The sequence below is a fragment of the Alligator sinensis genome, unplaced genomic scaffold, assembly GCF_000455745.1.
Source record: "Alligator sinensis unplaced genomic scaffold, ASM45574v1 scaffold751_1, whole genome shotgun sequence".
Taxonomy (NCBI): Eukaryota; Metazoa; Chordata; order Crocodylia; family Alligatoridae; genus Alligator; species Alligator sinensis.
In genome coordinates this window covers 263,890-285,373 of record NW_005842325.1, presented here as the reverse complement: position 1 = coordinate 285,373, position 21,484 = coordinate 263,890, and positions in this window count along the sequence as shown.

Genomic DNA, 21,484 nt, shown 5'->3' with positions numbered 1-21,484 from the left:
CTTTCCCTATGTTGTTGGGATCCCTGTTGTAAACCCTGCACCTTATTATTGTACTTAAAAACGAGAATATGCTGCCCTGTATTGGTATTTATTGTATAGAGTATTGTATGCAATTGTGTTGTATTTGATGTATGTGAATATTTAATTATTGACTCATCATTGCCAGACATATTGTTATTAGCCCGTCAACTAACCCCTGTTTTATCATTGAGTACCCCCTCCCCCTCAGGCCTGGAGGGCACTGAACAAGGGGCATGGGGCTACAGTGTAACCCAGAGGCCACTGGGAACCAGGCCTTTGTGCGGGTTCAGGGTTCATTAGCAGATGTTCGGGTAAATTCATCACCGTAAATATTTGTGTGTGTGTGTGTGTGTGTGTACGTATATATATAAAATGTGTGTGTATATATAAAATGTGTGTGTGTATATATATGTGTGTGTGTGTGTGTGTGTGTGTAATACACACACACACACATATATATACATGTGTGTATAAGTTGGTGATTCTACATTGTAAACTCTTTTATAATATTAAACCTGTATATAGTTAAGATTCACCAAGCGTCCTGGCTCTCTGCTCCGTAGGAAGAGGAGGGGAGCTGCATACAGCTAGGCAGCCATGCCTGCCACAGCATACCTGCACCGGCTGATATCCCTTCATTTGGAGAGGGGGGGTATCTATCTGCATACTCCCCCAGGTCACATTAGGAAAGACTTTCTCACTAGGAGTAAAACACTGGAACAGGCTACCAAGAGAAGCTTTTGAATCTCCATCCTTGGAGGTTTTTAAGATCTGACTAGACAAAGCCTTGATTGGGATGATACAGTTGGGGGTGGTCCTACTTTGAGCAGGGGGTTGAATTAAATGACCTTTTGAGGTCCCTTAACACATTAATTTTCTTTTATTCTATGATTGTATTCACAACAGTAAGTAATGGGTGGCTAGAAAAGATGAAGGAAGCAGTCTCAGTAGAATTAGAAAATAACAACAACAAAGAATATAATAAATGAACAGCTGCAGCACCTAAATAGGTCAAGCTGGCTCAGAATTTTTTAAGGTACTTCATAAGAAATGAAAACAAACAAACTGAAGTAACCTTGAAGATGAGTACAATAGGAAGAAAGCAATGAACATCATGGCAGCAATAGAAAATCCATAAATAAAAGAAGAACTTGAATGCAAATTAACAAGGGGAGAGCTGGGATTATCTGACTGTTACTGTTGTTTTGCTGACTCCACATGTCAAATTTACCATGTTCATAAGCATCCATGGACCGTTGATGTCTATTCTCTTGATTCTGATAGGGTCAGGAGATTATATAGTCCTAGGAAAATGCAAAGAATGCAAAGGGGTACATTGTATGTTGCATTAAAATCTGAAGAGATCTGGGTTCAAATCCTCAGTAGCTCACAAACAGGAAGCAGCCTGATATTGTAATCCTAGCCCCTGATGGATGTGTTTGTCCAGTTCATAAAACTACTGGGTATTTTGCCAGAGGGCCCTATAATTGGAAGAGCAAGAGTGCTGCGAGTCAAGACTGCAAGTCATGATTATAAACCCATGTGAGGAAAACATGACCAGAATTATTGGCTTCCTCCTTTCACAACCACTAAATCCCTCTGCCAAAAAAAATCCACTCTTTATTCTAACTATACTTCCTCTTTGAATGAAACCCTATGAAAGAGAATCACAGGCAATGACAATTTAAAAGCATGCTTCAGTTAAAAAAATTCAAGTACTGTATCATCCAGTGTCAAAGATGGTAGGAGGATTTGAGGGAGGAAAATTCCATCTTCATCATTATCTGCTCTAGAGACCTGACAGATGTTTTAAAACTTCAGCTTTAACCAGAAACTAACAGTTCTGACTCTTCACTACCAGTGGGTCAAACCCTGCTGGGTTTCCGCACCAGGCAGACACCAATGTTTAAATGATCAGCATTTACACCAAATCTTTGTCACTAAGGCTTCCCAGTGACAAATAGTTAAACCCAGTCATTCCCTCCTGTTCCTGCAATGACAAACCTCTTCATCAGTTACTAAAATTATCCCATGTTGTACACCATGACAAATCTCTTCTCACATCTTAGTATTGTCACTTTAATGGAGCTTAAATTAATTTAAAGCAAGCTTGAGGGTTCTCCCTTTATTTTCCATCAGGCAGTTTATATACTAATAGATACACAGACATACCAGCATTGGGAAAGAATCCCTTGAAAAGATGTGGCACAGATAACGTTGGGCAGTGCTGGTATAAATGTTAAGGTATAATTTATACCAGACAGACCTAAAATACCATTTGGTTGTGCCAAAGCAATCTAAAAGTAAGTTCAGGAAAACAGGTTTGAGTGGCCCATCTGTACTCATGTTTGCAACATCAGATGGAGAGATACTGGCACATCTAGAGGGTCTGTTATTTTTCTGAGATGATTGGAGGGCAGGACCTGGCAGAGATCTCTTTAGTAGTGGGTCTCAAAGTTATTTAAGCTTGATTGTGAAACATAAAAGGGGAAAAACTCCAGCAAATATCTGATTCATTCCCTTCTCAATCAGTGCCTTACATTTCCAGGCAAGGGGGGTGGTTGTTATATATTTGCAGTTTTGAAATTGGTTTGCATGAATTGGTTGTTTTTGACTTGTGCCAAGGAAGTGATGCAGTATTAATGATTTAAAAAAAAAAAAGATACTGTAGAGGAATGATAACTAACTGCAATAAAGTGTCTTCTTTTTTATTTATTTTTTTAATTTGAGGTTACTGACTTTCTGGGAACCTACTGGAAATAATGAAATGAAAAGAAACCTTGGCTGCTTACTTCAGTGCCACTGCTCACACAGCACACCAAGCACTTTAAAGAAAAGAAGTGATTACGGACTTGATGGATGAGCCCCTCAATTTATTTCTAAAAAAAGTTGCTTGCCTTGCAGCTAGAGCTACATGAATTGCTCAAACACAAATGAATAGATGAATTCTTTACTGAAAAGATAATGCAAGTAATTATATCATTAAGACCCTCAAATTCGTACTCATTTTTTAAACACTTTCCTTTGAAGTTACAGTCACACTGACTGCTGGGAGTGCAGTAGGATGAATAAAAGCTGGCTTTATGAACTCCCTACAAAAGCAGCCCTGGAAAAATAGACCTTTTTTGTCTCACTGTTTTTTTAAATATCAAATGAAAGAATCTAGACACATCTAAAGCTAATATTAATAGCAAATCTTGTCAACCAGTGGTCTAAAGTCATGGAAATTGTGACAGTCTTAGCGAATGAGTGAGTCTTTACTGTCAGTCTCTCTTCATGTTTAAAAGCTACTATAATTCACTTATTAATACTATGTTTTAAACATATAATAATTATCATCTTGATCTGAATCTCTTTTTCTCCCCCTCTCTTTTTTTTAATTTTCCACTTTTATTTGTGCTGGGGGCAAATGTCTTATTTAAAAATGTCCTTTCTATAGACAAATTTCCCAATCAAATAAATTACTATAATACCTCCCAAACAATATATTCATAGATGTTTAACTTACATTTCTTTATTATCAAAAGCCCTACAGAGTACCAAGGTTTACAGTCTAAGGTAAAACATGATAGATTCATTTTAACATAGAAGGTAGGCTATCTTCTTCTCTTACTGGGTTTATAGAACTCCAGTTATATAAATGAATGTAAAATGTGTGTTACATATCAGAGGGAGACCTGTCTTCCTAATATGTTCATACAGATAAATGTACATGCTGAGCTGCTGCTTACCCTGTACAATCAAGTGAATTCACGGTTGGGTTACCAAAGGTACATTCAAATGCAGCACTACTGGAGTGGAATCAAAGGCTGGGAATCAATATACATTTGATCAGCTGTTATCAAGTTGTGATGTTTTTAATTGGGTGTGGCATTTATGCTCTCATTTTCTGCTATGAGTATTTGCTTTTATTGCTTTTATTATGGAACACCATGTCTTTCATATCCAAAATATAATAATAATCTTAATTAAAAGATAATGAACGCAGAGGGCTAAATCTTGCTTCACCTTTGCATGCCTAAGTGGCTCTTTCATAGCTGTGTAACTGCAATTTTTGGCATTTTTGCACAGTTTGGATTCTAGTTCCAGCTGTGGCAGGATAGGCCTACTATACATATATCTGCTGGAAGTAAACAGAGGAAGGCACTCTGCCTTTTAGCCTAATGGCTAAGGTACTTGTGTAGGCAGCAGAAAATGTGGGTTCTGGTTAGCCCACTGCACTATGAATTCAATACTCATTGGATAAAAATGGATAAACAGCAGCGGGATAGTTTCTGCCCCACTGGATATAGGAGCCAAACCCAGGGCTTCCTCCACTCAGATAAAAATGCAATACTATGTACATGACCCCAAGTCTGGAGCCTCCTGGTGATCTTACTTCTTTACCAGAAGGCAGACAAGGTTCTTTGAGTGAATCTGATATCTTTTATTAAACCAACTTAAATAGTTGGGAAAAAATTTTTTGCAAGCTTTCAGGTTTAAAAACCCTTCATCAGGCTAAGGAAGTCTCTGCAGATGGTGTGAAGGCATTTCACATAAGCAGAGGTCTAGATTAATTATTTTTGTTTAATGTCAATATTCTAGTTGGAACATAGAGCATTACATAAAAGCTTGGTACTAAACAAGTAAAACCAATTAAAGTTATGTTGTTGACTTTAATAGCAGGCAAATCAAACCCTAAGAGGGAATGTAACTCCTGCATGAAAGGTATTAAAGTAACACTTGTTCTGAACTTTGAAATACAAGTAATTTAGTAGTTGGCAAGGGGAGATTGGGCACTGCTTTTCATAAAGAAAATAAGAGTGGGATGGGAAAGGTATTATATATGAAGATAACAGCCTGTTTGGTCTTTGTATATATGCACAAGATACAGAAAATGGAAAAAATGTGGCAAAAATAAGGAGATTTTAAAACAAACAGGCAGAATGGCATTTAAGACTGTGTGACTCTTCCTTCTTGCCCTATGGAAGCAAAACCTGGGACATGATGCGTGCAAATCATAGTAGGTGTTCTCACTGTGCTATTTCTTTCTTTTATGCAGCAAATTTAGTGAGGCCCTAAATGGCAATCTCTGGAATCTATTACAGTTGTTTCACAAAGTCCGTCTAAACCCATTTAATCTCTTACATCACTGCTTCTGACATCCACATCTCATGCTCTGAGTAGACAACTAAAGAAGATTTATACAGCAACTTTTTTCAATTGATTTTTAGAAGGCCAGCCTCACATTTTAGGAAGGGCACTGTTTCATCATTTTCTTATAACAGCTTGCTCCCCTTCATCCCAAAATAAATAACTCCACTTCTAACCCATCAGTGCCTTTTACTTTTACTGTCTCACCAATCTAATCTTTCCAGGGATTACCTCAAAACAGCAGCATAATCCATACTGCCCAATTTGAACAGGGAAACACATGGATCAGAAGAGTGTAGAGGGACTGTTACATTTTGTTTACTCAAAAGCTTTTTCTTCCTTCTTCGTCTTCTTTAAATAGTCATTCAATAGCAGATTGTTCTTTTTCAGAAGTTCTTCTCAGGGCACCAGGGGCACAAAAGCTGTGGCAGAAATCCCAAATACAGCAGAAGGAGCAGCTTGTTTCACACAGTAATGCTGGCATGGGTAAATGGGTTTTGGCAGAGTGGCTGAGTGGAGAATTCTGGACTGGAAACTGAAGTGACAGCTTTCTTTTTACTGTGTTTTATTTTATCTTTCTGAGAAGTCAGTAGCTAATGAAGGGACCAAGAGGGATAATGTTGCAAACTTTGGTGGAATTTTCAAAAGCGGTCATTGTGGATCTACCACATTGAAGTCCCCAAAATAGCTCTGATTGGCTCAATGACTGAACTCAATGGGAGAAGAGTCAGCCCCATACTGGGCATTATAGCAAATCTAACTATTAACGAATAGAGCCTCACTTCGGTAGTAAGACCATAGCAAAGACCAAATGCTTTCCAATCAGATTGAAACAATAATCCATTGTTCTTATGTGGGTTTACTCATACCCTGAATGGGGAGAACAGAGTCCCAAAAGATAATGGCTTAGGTTTATACCTGTATAAGTTCACTGACTTCTGCAAGCATTTCCCCCACCCCACAAACATACTCTTCATGGCTTCAAAGGATCCAAATTTCAGACAAGAACACAATCAATTCTCATTGTAAATGCATTGCCATCCAGGGACAATAAACATCTGTCTTTGTCTTTGCCCTGCTGCTGCTTGCAGCTCTTCCTGTTGCATGGTTTGGCTTGTCTGGGTCACACACAATCTTGTGAGGAGAAACAGTTCACAGGAATCAGATAAAAATTAATAGGGATACTAGTAACCACCACATGATTTTCCCCCATGGCTTTGCTTAGAAGCATAATTCAGATACGAGAGTCATGGCTGAGCAGTGACAGTGACATAGAAACATTACCAAATTGCTAGATAAAAGTAAACCAAAAATGTAGGTGGTATTGACAAAATAACAGTGAGTTAAAGCTAATGTGTGAATGCTGCCAGTATATTCAGTCAGACAGTGATTTTCATCACCTTGAGATATGAGTCAGATTTCTCATACCTCTTGTTTGCAAGTGTGGGATCTCCTCATTTGAAAGGTAATTACCATTATTTTGATTTAGGGGTATTCATATTTAAGGTTCCTGTTCCTTAGAGTGTATTAGCACTTAATAATACCAGAGAGTTCTGGATATTGAATTCTATGGCACTTGGTAGATATTATTCAGTTGATCTCTAGTAAACTCATCAGTCACTTTTCATATAAGACTCCTGACTTTTCTCATTCTGGAAACTCAGAAATAAGCCAGCTGCTCAATCTAACTCAATATATTGAGGATGGTTTTGAAAGAGGCCAAATCACTGAATCTGTGTTCATCAACCCACCAGCTGCCTACAATACAGTTAACCACCAGTGACTCCTGCACAAGACTCTGGAAATGACAAAAGATCTACACTTTATAGAGCGGATATGAAACCTGCTCAGAAACAGACTTTTTTTTTCTCAAATTGGATAGGAAGTAAAGCAGATGGAGGCAACAGATTAATGGCCTCCCCCAAGGAAGTGTGCTTGCATGCTGTTATATATTACACACACACACACACACACACACACACACACACACACACACACACAACCAACCAATTGATTTGGAAACAAACCATTTCATCTATGCAGATGACCAATGCATAACAGCCAAAAACATTGGCTTTGACCATGTTGAAAATCTCTAAGCGAAGCACTGATTGACCTAACCTCATACTACATTGAAAACCAATTACGTGCCAACCCAGTGAAAACACAAGTATGTGGTTTCCATCTGAAAAACCATGAAGCCAACTGTTGATGGTTGAAAAGGTTTGTACATGATGTCCCGAGCATACAGAGCAGCATGCACCCTAAGATGGCCCCTGCTGTAGGGCGATATAGCCCAGGAAGGGCTGCTGACTGGGATGACTTACCTGCAGGTCCAGAGATGACAAAACAAGAGTGGCAGTGGATCTATAAGGCAGTACACGTGAGTTGCACTCTCAGCATACGCCAAATACTTGGCAGCATAAGACAACAAAGTGAATTGTCCTAGTGTAATTTTCTTTTCTTTTTGTAAATGTGCTGAAAAGTCCTATGTTAGGGTAGGGTGGGGATAGACACAGATAATTTGATTTCTTTTGTTCCGGTCAGTACTGACTCTGAACTAAGAAGGCGGATGCGTGATCTTTATTGTTTAATTAACTGGACAGACATGCTTGTTCTCACCTTATTGTAATGGGTGACAAGCCACAACATTAAATACTGTTCAGGTAAAATACCACTTGTATAACATCACAGTTACAAACCCTGTCATATAAAGAACACTTCACAAAGACAAAAGCAAAGGTGAGCACTCGTAACAACATTCTATATAAGCTCACCAACTCAAAATAGGGAGCTAGCCCTTCAACCATCTGAACCACTGCTCTGGGTCTCAGCTTCTCCTCTGCAAAGTATGCATGCCCTGTGTGGGAGAGATCTGTACATGCTAAGTGCCTTGACCTCATTCTGAATGATAGCTGCTGATGCATCACAGGATATCTGAAGTCTATCAACCTAAACAGTGTGTATCTGCTGGCTGGCATCCTCTGCCTGACATCAGAAGAGCAGCGGCCAGCAGGATAGAACAATCAAGACAAACTTGAAAATGTGATACACCTGTTGTACAACCATCCCACAGCACACAAACATCTGACGTCACGCAGGAGCTTCTTCGCTAGCAACCAACCTCTTGATGTCATGCCCAAGGAGACACAACTACAGATGTAAAATGAGAGGCTGAAGAAAATACCTAACAGTGAAAAAATGTACATTCCAGTATCTGAGTCATTTCCACCAGGGGCTGATGAACCGTGGCAAAGGTAGCCAATTCTCAACTTCCTACATACTGGAGTAGGCTGTTCCAAAGAAATAATAAAGGAGTGGGGCTATACCATTGGTTCAACCACTTGTGGCTGTGGCACAGAGCCTCAGACTATGCGACACCTGCTTCAATGCCTGGTGCTCGAAGGCACGTGTACAATGACAGATCTTGCAAAGTACAATCAATGAGCACAAGCGTGTATAACAAAATGGTTAAATGTGGTGTAGAGACATAAGAAGAAGAAGTATAAGGAAAATAAGTGTGTTAACCAATCCAAATAGACAAAGACCAATAACTGGGGAAAAAAGTCATCCAATCAGGAAGATATGGGCAAACTGCTCAATAGCTGTATTTCTTCTTTTCAAATATATTCATTATGTATTCATTATGTGGGAAGGAAGAGGTAAGTAAACAGGATATAGAAAGCAGAGGGAAGGGAGGGAATATGGACAGTGAATGCAAAGAACAAGATACAAGGAAGCAAACAAGAAGAAAGTTAACTGATTTAAAGATGCAGCTTGATCAGTTGATGAAAGGCATAAATTATATGATTACCTGGGATAGCAAATGACTGCATATGGTGATGCTGGAGGCCCCTACCAATTCTGTGTTCCTTAGGAAGGAGGGAAGGAAAGTAAGGAAGATGGTGGGAGCAAGGAGTATGAGGCTGGAAATGTGAAGAAAGAGAAAACAAAGTCAACTGACCATTTGGACAGGGCATTTTATTTAAAAAGCCCTGTCCAAATCATTGAAAAACAGTTGCTGATATAGCCATCCATGTTAACTCAAAGTTAATGAAGTTCTTTCTGAGTGTCTTTTGCTGTTGCTGATAAAGACCCTGGTGCTCTCGAGTGCCAAAGCTTTTGCTTAATAAGGCCTTGTTCTGCTTTCCCTCCCCCATGCAGTCTGGAAAAGAAGCTGCTAGGATTTTGTCTTCAGAAGAGGAATCTGGTTTTGAAGGCATGTATGCAAGTCTCTTCTAGCTCTGCTGCTTCTGCTACTGTTCCTGACCCCAAATGTTACAAAATATTCATCTTTAATTTTGCACATGAACAAAATATTTCATCTTTGTTTTGGCAGTAGTGAAGGTAGAGAACTAGGTACCATGTAGTTTAACATTTAACAATCCCTACGTTCTTTAACTTCCCTTTTCTGGAAAATGTTCATGAAGCACTTCCTGCACTGCAGGCTTCCTTCTCTCCACTTATATGCATCAGGAGGATGAAAAATGGGAAGCATTGCGAGCAACAAGAACAAATTGATAAAATGGATTTAGAAGAAGATTATTCTTCTTTCCCAAAAACCTCTAAATTGCAGGATTTTAAGGTATTCCCTAGGTGCTTTCAAAAATCTGCAAAGTTTACTGAACAGAAAACAATATGACTTCATGAAAGAATGAAGTATTCAGCTGCCACTGCACATGTGTATTTGCTTACTTTCTTCCCCCCCACTTTGAAGTTCTTCAAAACTAGAATCACTGCAAAGCTGCAGATCACGAAGCATACTAGTTCTGCATGTCATTTTGGTCAGCTGGCCAACCCCTGGAACAGACTTACATAGCAGAGGGACCTTAAATAAAATGAACACCTGTCTCAGGTGCAGGCAGGGATTGACAGGCCTGTGGCAGAAGTAGAGGGTCAGGCAGAAGTAGAGGGTCAAGGAGAGACTTGTAAGCTGAGGGCCTGACCTAGAGAGGGGAGGCTGGCTGTAGGAGATGCAGGAGGCAGAACTCCAGGGAAGACCCAATCTGGGCTGCTTACAGAGGAAGGACTCTGGATTACATGGGAACTGGGAGGATCCTGTACTACCAAGCTAAAACAGGTAAGTGCTTTAAGCCTGTATTATAGTAGTAACGCAGTATGTGATTAAGAACCCCAGGAGGGGAACTTTTCATTTTGGGAGTAGATGCTCATGTTTTTTTCATTTGCATCAAACTGGAGGATGAGATGTGACCTAAAGGGGAGGATTGGAGGCCATGGAGGCTGCTGCAAGGTCACCCAACAGAGAGCAGTTCTAGGGACTGAAGCCAGGTAAGCTGTGTGAGTGCAGAAGCCCAAACACTTTGGAAAATGGACTGACTGTTGCTTGTCAGAGGACTGAGTACTTGGCAGTGAAAATGCGGGTTGCAATCCCAGAGCCCACAAGGACAAGACCCGGGAACAAGGGGCCCAGAACCCACGTGGGTCCAAAAGCAGGGGCTAAGAAGCCCAGAGTCCACAAGTGGCAAGACTGAAGCTAAAGCCTGGGAGCTTTGGGATTTGGCACTAGGGACCCTGGGCAAAAGAACCCGGCCACAGCAAAGTGGGCCACAGTTAGTATGCTGCAGCCCAGACAAGGGCCATACACCCAAAACCCCCTTCTCTCTAGGGGCAGCCTCATTGTCTAACTACAATATCAGCTGTCGTGGGCAAGATAACAGGGCGTGAGAGGTCAGAAGGGGCAACTAGGTGAGGGCCCTGGTGACAGCCAGGAGGGGAAACAACACCATTCCAGTGCTGGGCATTGGCCAACAGGTCACCATAAATCTGCCTCAGAGGTTCATAATCAAATCAGATGGCTGGTTATACAAAAAAAGCAGAAAACTAACTCCAGAAGAATGCTAGTCTAATGTCCATTGGGATTGTACAAGGATCTGAATTTAGGGGAAAAACCTTTGTATTCATAGAAGGATATCTTCCTATCTGTGGTTTATATTGTTTGTAATATGAACTTGTCTTCACTCAGCAAAAAAAGGAACTACAATAAGCAAACATAGATACAAATCTGAGCACAAATGGTGCAAGGCATATGAGCCAAATTATTTGAGCTAATTTATAATACATGAATACAATCAATTCACCTAGTTTAATCATTCATTGTTCACTGCCAGGGGAAATAAATTTGTAGCCTACAAGAGGTCAAGGATCTGGTACGGAACACAATGTGCAGTTCATAAATCTGTGCAAACACACACATAGCAGGGATACAGCTGTAAAATACAAGTTGCGGATCCACCTTTTCCTTGAAGATGACATTTTAACAAATTGTGACTTCTTCCAGAGAATGTGCTATGACTAGAATATTTCTTATGTGTTCTACCTGTATTGAAGAAAATAATAAGCCCAGTTCAACCAGTGGTATAGCATATTACATGCAGTTTCATTATGTTATAACTTAGTCAAAATAATATAGTGAGAGTGATCAGATATAAAAAAGAATGAAAAGAATTATGATTGAAAAATCAGGAACTTAGATAGTAGAAAACTCCATAATTACAGTTTTTCATTCAACATTAATTGGGCACCTGTATGAAGACAATAGCCTTGATACCATGTTTTTAAAGGACTCCTCCATTATTTAGTGCACAGAAAGAACAGTGTTCATTGTTCAACATTGTTTTATATCCTCATCATTTGATATTTGGGCAAATGCTTTATTTACTGGTCATCCTCCACTGAATGTATATGCATTAATTTTCTTTTAGGCTCTCAGAGTGTTCATATAACAGTACCTAAAGTCTTCACAAACACTAATGGATTTATCACCATCCAACTTGTTCAAACATGTAGTTCCATAGCATTGCTCTTCCATATCTAAGCTGGTGGATGAGCTGGTACCATTAGAGGCAATAGGTCATCATCATCTTTATGGGCCAGCCACCAAAGAGTGTAGTAATGCATCTCATGGCAACAGAGAATCATTGACATTTCAAAATCCTGGATTGTCTTCCAGTATTTGTGGTAGCTGGTTCTTACCCTCCTTTGCTCCAATCACACAGTTTACTTATAAGCCTGTTTCCTTTCTACTTCATAACTTCTGTGCCTCTTGGCTACTGCCTCCTGCTCTTTGACCTGTCCCATTCCCCTCCTGCTTCTGTCCTTCCATACCTGTTCCATTACTCCATTATGTTCCTGTCCACTTCTCCCTGTCTGTAAGTGACTCTGGTATACCCATGCTGGTGACCCTGAACCAGACAGATACCACTCTTAGTCGTCCTCTAATCTTCTCCTGCCACAACTCATTGTAATATTCTTGGAACTAGGAAAGTAGCTCTGTTTTTTTCTTGTGTGGCTATGACCTGATCTCTTCCATGGGCTGCTGGTGGGGTCTGTCTGTAGAGCTTCTCCTCCCCTACACCCTGCTCCCTTACCTCCAGTGGACAGATGCAGTTCATGTCTCTGTTTCCCTCTTTTCTGTTTTCTTTTGATTTAATGTATACCTTCAGGACAACAAATGTATCCCCTTTAAGTAAACAAAATGCACAGTGATCCCATCATCTGGTTTTCCCTCTAGTTCTTGGACCCCAAGAGGGAGGGAGTGGTCCCTCCTCAACTGCAGGGTTCAGCTTGCCTCCCTCTGCTCTCGATCTGGTTCCCTCTTTGCATAACTATACCTGTGGTCCTCTTTCTATGGACCCCTGAAGGAAACAATTTGGGCATGATGCTTGTCCATCAGCTCCTTCACCCTCTCTCTCTTCCCCCCTTCTCCTGTATTCAGCCACCCATTCTTATTCCCCATCCTCGTTTCTTGCCAGGGCAACCCTTTCTGGCAGGTGAAGTTCCTTCGGTAAGCTTCGGCACACCTGAGGAGCTGCTGAGGTGTTTGTTGTTGTTGTTGTTGTTTTACCCTCTGGATTGCTTTGATTCAGAGCTGGCAGCAGCATCCCCTCCTTGCTCCCTAGTCAACCTCCACAGGTAATTTCCTGCTTCTTCTACAGTCCCTTTCACATCCCCCACCTGTCCCTTTCTTTGTTTTTCACTCCCATCTCCCTCCTTTCTGCTCTTCTCCACTCTACATTCTCACAGCCTCCCCTAGAATCAAGGGGTGACATTAATTTGGTCAAATTTGGGTGGATTTTCATGAGAACAGAATGAGCCAAAAATGACCTATTTGCCATGTATCCTGCTTCTATTCCAAACTATGGAAGCACAAAAGCTTCTCAGCTAAACAAGTTTAAGAATTTACTATGCATTTTTCCTGGGTTTGTTCTTGGAAATAGCTGAGTCATTTTGCTGATTTTTTTTCTAAAACAATTCAGCCTCTACAGACATCTGGCATACAAAATGTCAAACCTAAACAATTTAAATGTTGCGAAAGTTTAAGTAATTGGTAAGAAGATCTTATAACAGAAAGTATGAGCCTATGGGTGGTGCAGCCTATAATTATTACAGTACAATGCAACTCTTGTAGTTCTAGATCACATAAGGTACTCAACAGTCCTTGAACATAAGGGATCACCATGTGGTTAACCACCCTCGCAGTACAGAGGTCATTTAGCTACATACTTAGGTGTGATACACAAACTGAGTAGATATTTTTAATGCTTTCAATTGGATACATTTTATTGGACTCAATTATCATTTATATACAGGTGAAAGATAAGATACTGCAATATAATGAAACCATTCTACATTATTTAAAAGAAATATTTCCTTTGATATGATTAACCACTGTTATGTTAGAAGCCTTAATTGAATCCTACTCCAGAATGCTGAGAAGAAAGCTTTCTTTTCCCACAAACCTTCTGTTCCAAATCAGAAGTAATGACATCTGGTGACCAAAGGTTATTTTTCTCTCTCAGCTGCAAGTAGGTCATGTCATCACATTATTTAGTATTAAGAGTGGAAGTGAAAGAAAAAAATGACAAGATACAATTACAGAAAAACATTTCCTATATAGACTGATGAAACTGACAGCAAGCATCAATGAGAAATCCAAATGTAGCTGTCTTGATGAACCAGGTTATAGCTCAGTCTTATAAAAAGCTTTCTTCTCCACATCCAGACTATGTTAACGACACAAGCAAAGAATGAAAACATGCATAAATGTCTATACATTGCTGTGGTGCTTTTTTGTAGTGTGAACTTCAGAGATCTGCACAATGGAACTAAGTTAAGATAGTGAAAAGGACCAGTGTTCTAAATGGATGGACACTGGGGGCCAGATCTAAAAGTGACATTTAAACTATTCTGAAATAGTTCAAATCATGTAAATCACTCCATCTGCCAAATTTTGGGGATGAAAGTTACGCCAATTGTATTCCTTCCTGTTCCTTTAGCAGTGTGAAATTACACTTTTCTTATGCATGACCTTTGACTGTAGCCCTAAACCTACAGTGCTGTGATAATCTCCAGACACCAGTGAAGAGACTTAACACTACTAAAACAAAAGCATCACGACTAGAACATGGCACTCAACCAGCCACAGCTGCCTTTACTGTAAAGCACTTGAATGAAGCCTTTTCCTATGAGTATAATCTGAACCGGTGCTTTGGATTATACTTGAATTATATATCTCTTTATAGAATAGGCAATCCCATGGTTTGAAAGTTATAATCATATTTCTAAATACTGCCTTTCTTTTGAGAAGGCAGATGTTGAGGAGCACCGGTTCAATAGACCTTGTTGAACAATATCTAAAAATATGAGGTCCCCCAGGAGGGAAAGGTAGCCAGTAAAACTGATTTTTTTCATTTGCCTGTGCTCCACAGGATTTAACGTAGAGCAGAAGGTAGAATTTTTGTGGGTCAGGTTGGTTGACAGCTACAAAAGGGCAAGTTGTGATGCCTGAAAAGATTCATCAATGAAAGCCTCTTGTGAGAGGGCTGGCAGCTGGCTTGGAGGTTATTGCAACCTGATGCTGCTATAGCAGCTGTGGAGCAGCTGGGTGGAAAGGATTTAATTGCCTGCAAAGCACCCCTGCATGAAAGCAGTTTGTTCAGGCTCAGAGAAGGGAATCTGGCCCTTAATGTCATCTGACAATGACAAACAATCACAAAAAGGGACAGTCACTCAGTAAATATCTGCATTAGAAGAAAGATAAATGGTATTATCCTTCAAGCTACTTTGTCTTTGTCTCTTGCTGCTTAACTACAATTTTGGCCAAGGACCTTCCCTCATGCCCTCCTGCCTGGCTGCAGTTTTAAAAAGGGTCCAAGCTCCCTCACACTTACTAAAAGAAACCCCACTTACAGTATGTTCTGGCTGGAATGAAATTTTACCTCCCCATTTTGTGATCTTCCTAGTCAAATGAGCTTTAATACTTCATTTGTTTTATTGAGTTTATCATATAAAGGATTGTAAACAGATCCTTCATGACAGAATGTTAAGGGAATAAATAACCACAAAGGGGGAAAAATTGTTGCAAATTAAAAATTGATTAAGCACAAGGAATAAGCATCAAAACACGATGCTGTTGCTCAGAATGAAGAGAAGCTAGTTGCGTAGAGATTCCTTGATCAATTTGATTATTAAACTCCTAGTGATATTATTATTATTTGATACTAGTCTGGGAAAAGGACTGGACAGTGAGTTGATAAATTCTCCTGACAAGTTACTTGGTAAAATTATAGAACATTTTGATGAACTCCAGATGGATTTTGGAGTAATAGAGTGACTGGGCAGCAAGATAGCAGATGGAATGTAATTTAGGTAGGAGGAAGTTTAAAAAAATAGTTTAAACTTCTCAAATTTATGCACAGGCTTTAGACATGTTGCCATTAGTTGAAAGAATACTTTTGAATTATGATAGATAGGTCACGGAATATGAGATGTATCACATTGTAGATAAGAAAGAAGGATATCCTAACCATGCTGAAGTCGGAGGGAGTTTTACCTTTGACATCAATGAGGAACAGCGTTTTGTGTGGAGTATTAATTCATGTGCTTTTCTATTTATCTACTGCCCTCTTTTATGTTTGTAAATTGATATAATATTTTTGCATATTTTTAAAAAACTACTTAGTTTCCATTATGCTTCATCTTTCAAACCTCCAAGACTACCATAAACTGCCAATATGAGGAGCACAGAGGTAAATAATTTTGAAACTCATAATTCAAATAAACCTATTCTTCAAGAAAATACTCCTTTAGATCTAGGGACAGACATTCAAAAAGCCTGAACCTGAACTGAGTTAATCTTTGCAGGTTAGTCTAACCTACAAAGCTTGTACTGGTTTGGAGTTGGATAGAGATTCCCTTTTCATTCCAGAAATGCAAGCACAGGCCTGCAGTGGCTCAGGCTAGAACCAGGGGGCACTAGAGCAGCCCCCTCTTCACTTCCACAGAGCTGAGCTGAGGGGGGTATTGCAGGATGCTCTTATTATTGCCCCCTCCCCCTCGTCCTGCCCAGGTACCCAGCAGGGAATGTTTATCACCCTTAACTCTGTTCATCAACCCATTAAGAAAAAAAGCCCCTCTCCATTAACTAATAGAGCTCTCCTTAAACAGCTCTGCTAAGGAAGGACATTTAGCTACCTGATGATTAGCTCCAAAAAGCCTGTCTGCCTTTGTCATCTCCCACAGCACAGGCTGTAGCCAGCATGTGTCTGCTAGCTAATGCTGAGGTGTCTACATAAGGCAGAGGGGTAGGGGAATAATCCCTGCTTAGCAGGGAAAAGCCAAGCAGATGCTTTGTGCCTGCAAGTCTCTGCCAGAACTGCATCCAGGGAGCAGAGGGGAGGGGCCAGCCCTGCTGTGCAGCAGAGAGCCCTGCCCAGCCCAGAGAGTATGCTGGGATGCTGGGGGAGTCTGGTTTATCTTAAACAAGCAAGGGGTCTGGGACAGACATTGCATAAACCAGTTTAATCAAAATTAGTTTAGTCTAATACTACATTCAACCACATTTATCTCAAACCAATTTCAGCCATTTTCAAACTGGTTTACATGCACTGAACATCTGTTTTGTTACAGGTTTAAACTAGTTTCTGATCAATTAAACCAATTTATGTGTAATGTCTCTCCCTAGCCAAAGTGATTTACATAAGTTTTGCTCAGAGCTGAGGCCATAAAAATCACATATTTGTCATTGTTTTATTTGTTATAGTGTTGATTTTAACCAGTCAAGGCATTCTTTTAGGGAGGGAAACAATGGGTTTCTTTGTCTTTCTTTTTCTATCAGAGCAGTGTAGCAAGTTTTATGTGATATCATCCACAAATAGAGGCACTATATCTTGCTTTGACTTGGATAGAGTGACATCAGTGACACTGGATAGAATGCATCAGCTTTAATACTGAAGGCAATATTGACAGTTCAAGCAAAGTGGAAAAACCCTGTGGAGTGAAATGAGAAAACTGACCCAGATCAAAGCCCTCATTCTCACTCTCACTGACTGTTAAAGTTCTAATACAAAGGTGCTGTGATACAATAATCCTGTTTTCAGCCTTTAGGTTATATCAGCAAAAGAAATGTCTTTCTAAGACCCTAATCCAGTAATATGATGCTCACGGGCAGTTCTTGGCAACAGCATGAGTCTCATTAACTTCAGCATGTCTCATGCAAGTCAAAGATATATCGACCCACATCAGATGTTAGGATGGTAAGACCTAAATCAGGATTTTTTTACATTCATAAAAACAGGCACAAAGTGGAAAGCACTGAGTATTTTCTGAGGAGAATGTCCTAACACTGTACATATTTGCAGTACCTACGTTTTGCAGGTGATTTAGGGACCTGTCCAGGAAACAGTGATAGCCATGGCATTGTCCAAAGCAGCACCTGGGGACAAATGTCTGTGGAAGCACACAGTTGTTCTATTTGGGGGAAATTATAATGATAACATTTAAATATCAGAGATGAGGCTGCCATGTGTTTTCTAAGTGTCCATAAAATGTGTCCTAATCACTAGCAGGCATGCCTACACTGCAGTTACAGAAGTAACTGAAGTATATAGATATCCAACCAGCTTTAAACCTATCTTGGATACCAGTAGAAGTCTAGCCACAACACAGCCTAGTGTGGAATAATTTATGCTGTTCCAGTGACTACAAAATAGACATATCCATAGTTTTACTGAAACATGGTAAAAAATAAAAATAAAAAGCATCAAGTGGGAAAAGAAAGACCAAATAGGTATCATAGTTTTGTCATTCCTAGGTCACATCTGGGAGTCTTTCTGTGCCATTCATTTTAACAGAACAGTAATTGTTGTCATAGATAGGGGAACTGGAAATTATATTTATTTGTGTGGACTGGGAGAAAATCCATATTTGTAAAGCCTCCTGGAGTATAGGGAAGTACACTGACCTCTTTAACATCAATAAAATCTGACATGCAGTATGCTGCTATTAATTTGACATACTGCTTATTGGGTTTTCATCAAGCTCCAACAATAAAAAGTTCTTTAAAGCCCCACTGCTCCCAGGCCTGTCACACTAGGAATTTTCCAACACAAACTTCAAGCTCAGTCCTTTAGAAATTATTTTTATATAAGTCTATATTTTAACGATGTATTTTATTATCAGTCAGCTATCCACAGCACACTTCAGGTGAGCAAACCCCACCTAGGTCTAGGAGAGAATGGCTAAACCAATCTATCCACTCCCTCTGTGGTTGTTTCAGCTTTGTGAACATCGCTGCATTTATGTTTAAAGCTTTTCCATTGTTTATCCTTATCTAAAGCAAAATATTGAGCTCCTCACTCAGTTTTAACTCATCTCTTACACAGGCAATGAGTCTGCCATATCCAATAAAGAAATAAGCGACAAAATTGGAACTTGGACAGAATGTAATCACCTGGGTCTAAATCTATAATCCTGAAAGCTCTCCCACAGATGTTGCCCAGAGAGGCCTAAATTCTATAGGTGTTACAGTTTGTGACTTTAAAGGTGCCTGTGCACCTGAAAAGTCCACATCTGCACACATGCAGCTCTTGACAGTGCTAAATGGCTTAAGTATGTAGCTCTGAGCTCAAATGGATCAGGATGTCAAAAGTAGGAATTCCTCTGCCTACGTCTCCTGAGGGCTTCATCTAATAGGTTTTCGCAGAGTACAGAAAATGCACACCACCATCAGGCTCTGAACAAAATCATAGTGATAGTCAAAGCTTTGTTTTTAAAATATGACTGGAGGAGGGGTAGATACTCTCTTCGTGACCTAAACTCACTGAGCTTTCATTCAGAATGAGGTATCACTCCCACGAGGTAGTACCTTTACTACCATAGTTATAAAGTATGCTGGAAGGCAAGAGAGTTTCCTTGCTTTCCTCTTCACTCACTTGCCACATTTTCCTTCCATAGAGGTTGTCCCATTCTGCACAAGGGATGCAAGAATCGTGGGGCCAGAAAGAGTATAAATGCCATAATTCTGTAGTTTAGTAGTTAGGGTACTGCTTAAGGAAGATGAAAGCTCTGGGTTTCTGGTTCCTACTCCCAACACTGGTCCGCATATTTTATCCAATGACTGTTACATGTAAAATGTTACAAGGTAAAATGTCAAACAGTCCTAAGTGCAGGAAACAGAATTTAGGACTCCACTCTTCCTGGACAGTGCCCTAACACCCCAGACTACTTAGCCAGGCTTCGTCATACCCAATGAACCTTGAATGTTTTTCTGCACAGCTTCAACCAAAAAGTGCCCAGCATGTGAATGGTCTGTAGCCTTGTGTTTTGGCACCTGAGGGATAGGAGATGTGGGCTTGTGTAGACTCAAAGCATGTCCCGCATACTTGGTTAGTGCTTTAAGTGTCAGGCAATCGTATAAAAGCAGGGGGAGGGTCAACTTCTGTCTCTGGTGGCTATGTTTTAAATGAGTGAGCCCTGTCCAGTTGTTTGAAAGAAAAAGCATAAGCACCTACATTCTAGAGAGGTTTGGGCTGTGAATTCCAAGTAGATGAGGGTATATGTCCCTGCAGGTCTGAGCATGGTGTTTAGGGAAAGTCCCTTGGCACACTGCTGTCCTCATATTCTTCTTTTGGATGACTGTAGGAACTTGAATGCTGATCTCTAAGCAGTTCACTGATCAATGTGGTAGCTGTTTTGTAAACCATTCTGACATGCCTTCCATGTACTGTATAGGAAGCAGAACACAGAATTTGGGCTTGTGCTCTGGGGACTAGACAGGCCAAACCTACAGTGTCGAACTTTTAGATGCTTATTTCCTGTTTTGAACCTAGACCTAGGTTCTAAATATGAACTTGTTCCTCTCCTATTCACAGATGAGACTTTTCTACTAGGTCAGGGATTAGTGCAGGGGTGTGCAAAATATGGCTCATGGGGTAGATTCAGCCCACTGGGTCCTGCCTGGCCCAGGTGCAGGAGGCAGCCAGAGCATGAAGCAGGGCTGAGGTGGCATGGCAACCAGAATCCATTTCCCAGCAGCCCTGGTGCCATTTCTGGTGCTTCTTCTGGGTGCTTCAGCTGCCAGACCTGACACCACTACCTAGGCATCTCAGCCCATCAACCCTGAACCCACTGCCAGGGTGCTCAGCTGATTGATTGGAATGGGGCCGCAGTGGGCAGGGAGCAGTATCCAGGAGTGATATGGGCGGGTGGGGCTGAGAAGACCCCAGGATCTTGGGGCAGTGACAGCATGGGACCAGGGCCTGGGTTGGGGCAGAGCCATGATCCACTGGCCCCATGTCCCTGTGACAGGCATGGGTTCTGCAAGCAGGAGCATGTGGGGAGTGGATTGCAGCTCTGCCTCAGCCCCATCCCTGCCCTGACCCTGGGATTGCAGGGTGGTAACAGCACAGATCTAGGGCAGAGCTCTAGTTCTGTGGGCAGGGAAATGTAGGGAGCAGATCACAGCTCTGCCCCAGCCCCATGCTGTCACTGCCCCCTGATCCCAGGGTCTCCATGGAGACCAGCTAGGACCTGCAAGGACAGGCCATGTGGCCAGGCAGACAAGATAGGGCTGCAGGCAGGAGGGGAGCTGCACTTGGGGCCAGGGCTGAGATTTTAGAGTGGTGACAGCATGGGGCTGGGGCAGGGGCAAAGCCATGATCCACTCCCCCCACATCCCAAACTGCAGAACTGCTGCCTATTGCAGGGGAAGGCAGGCAGCAGATCACAGCTGTGCCCCAGGTCTCAGCCCTGTGCTTTCACTGACCCATGATCCTGTACCATAATCCCAGCCTCACCCACCCATCCTACTTCCAAACACCACTTCCCACAAACCCATGGCCCACATAGGGAGCTTTGGTGAACTGTTGTGTTGGGGGCAGGTGCAAAAACTCCCTATAGATAGGGACAGACAATACACATAGACAAGTTCATAGACGGGCTCCCAAGGGAGGTGGTGCTCTCCCCTACCCTGGGGGTCTTCAAGAGGAGGTTAGATGAGTATCTAGCTGGGGTCATCTAGACCCAGCACTCT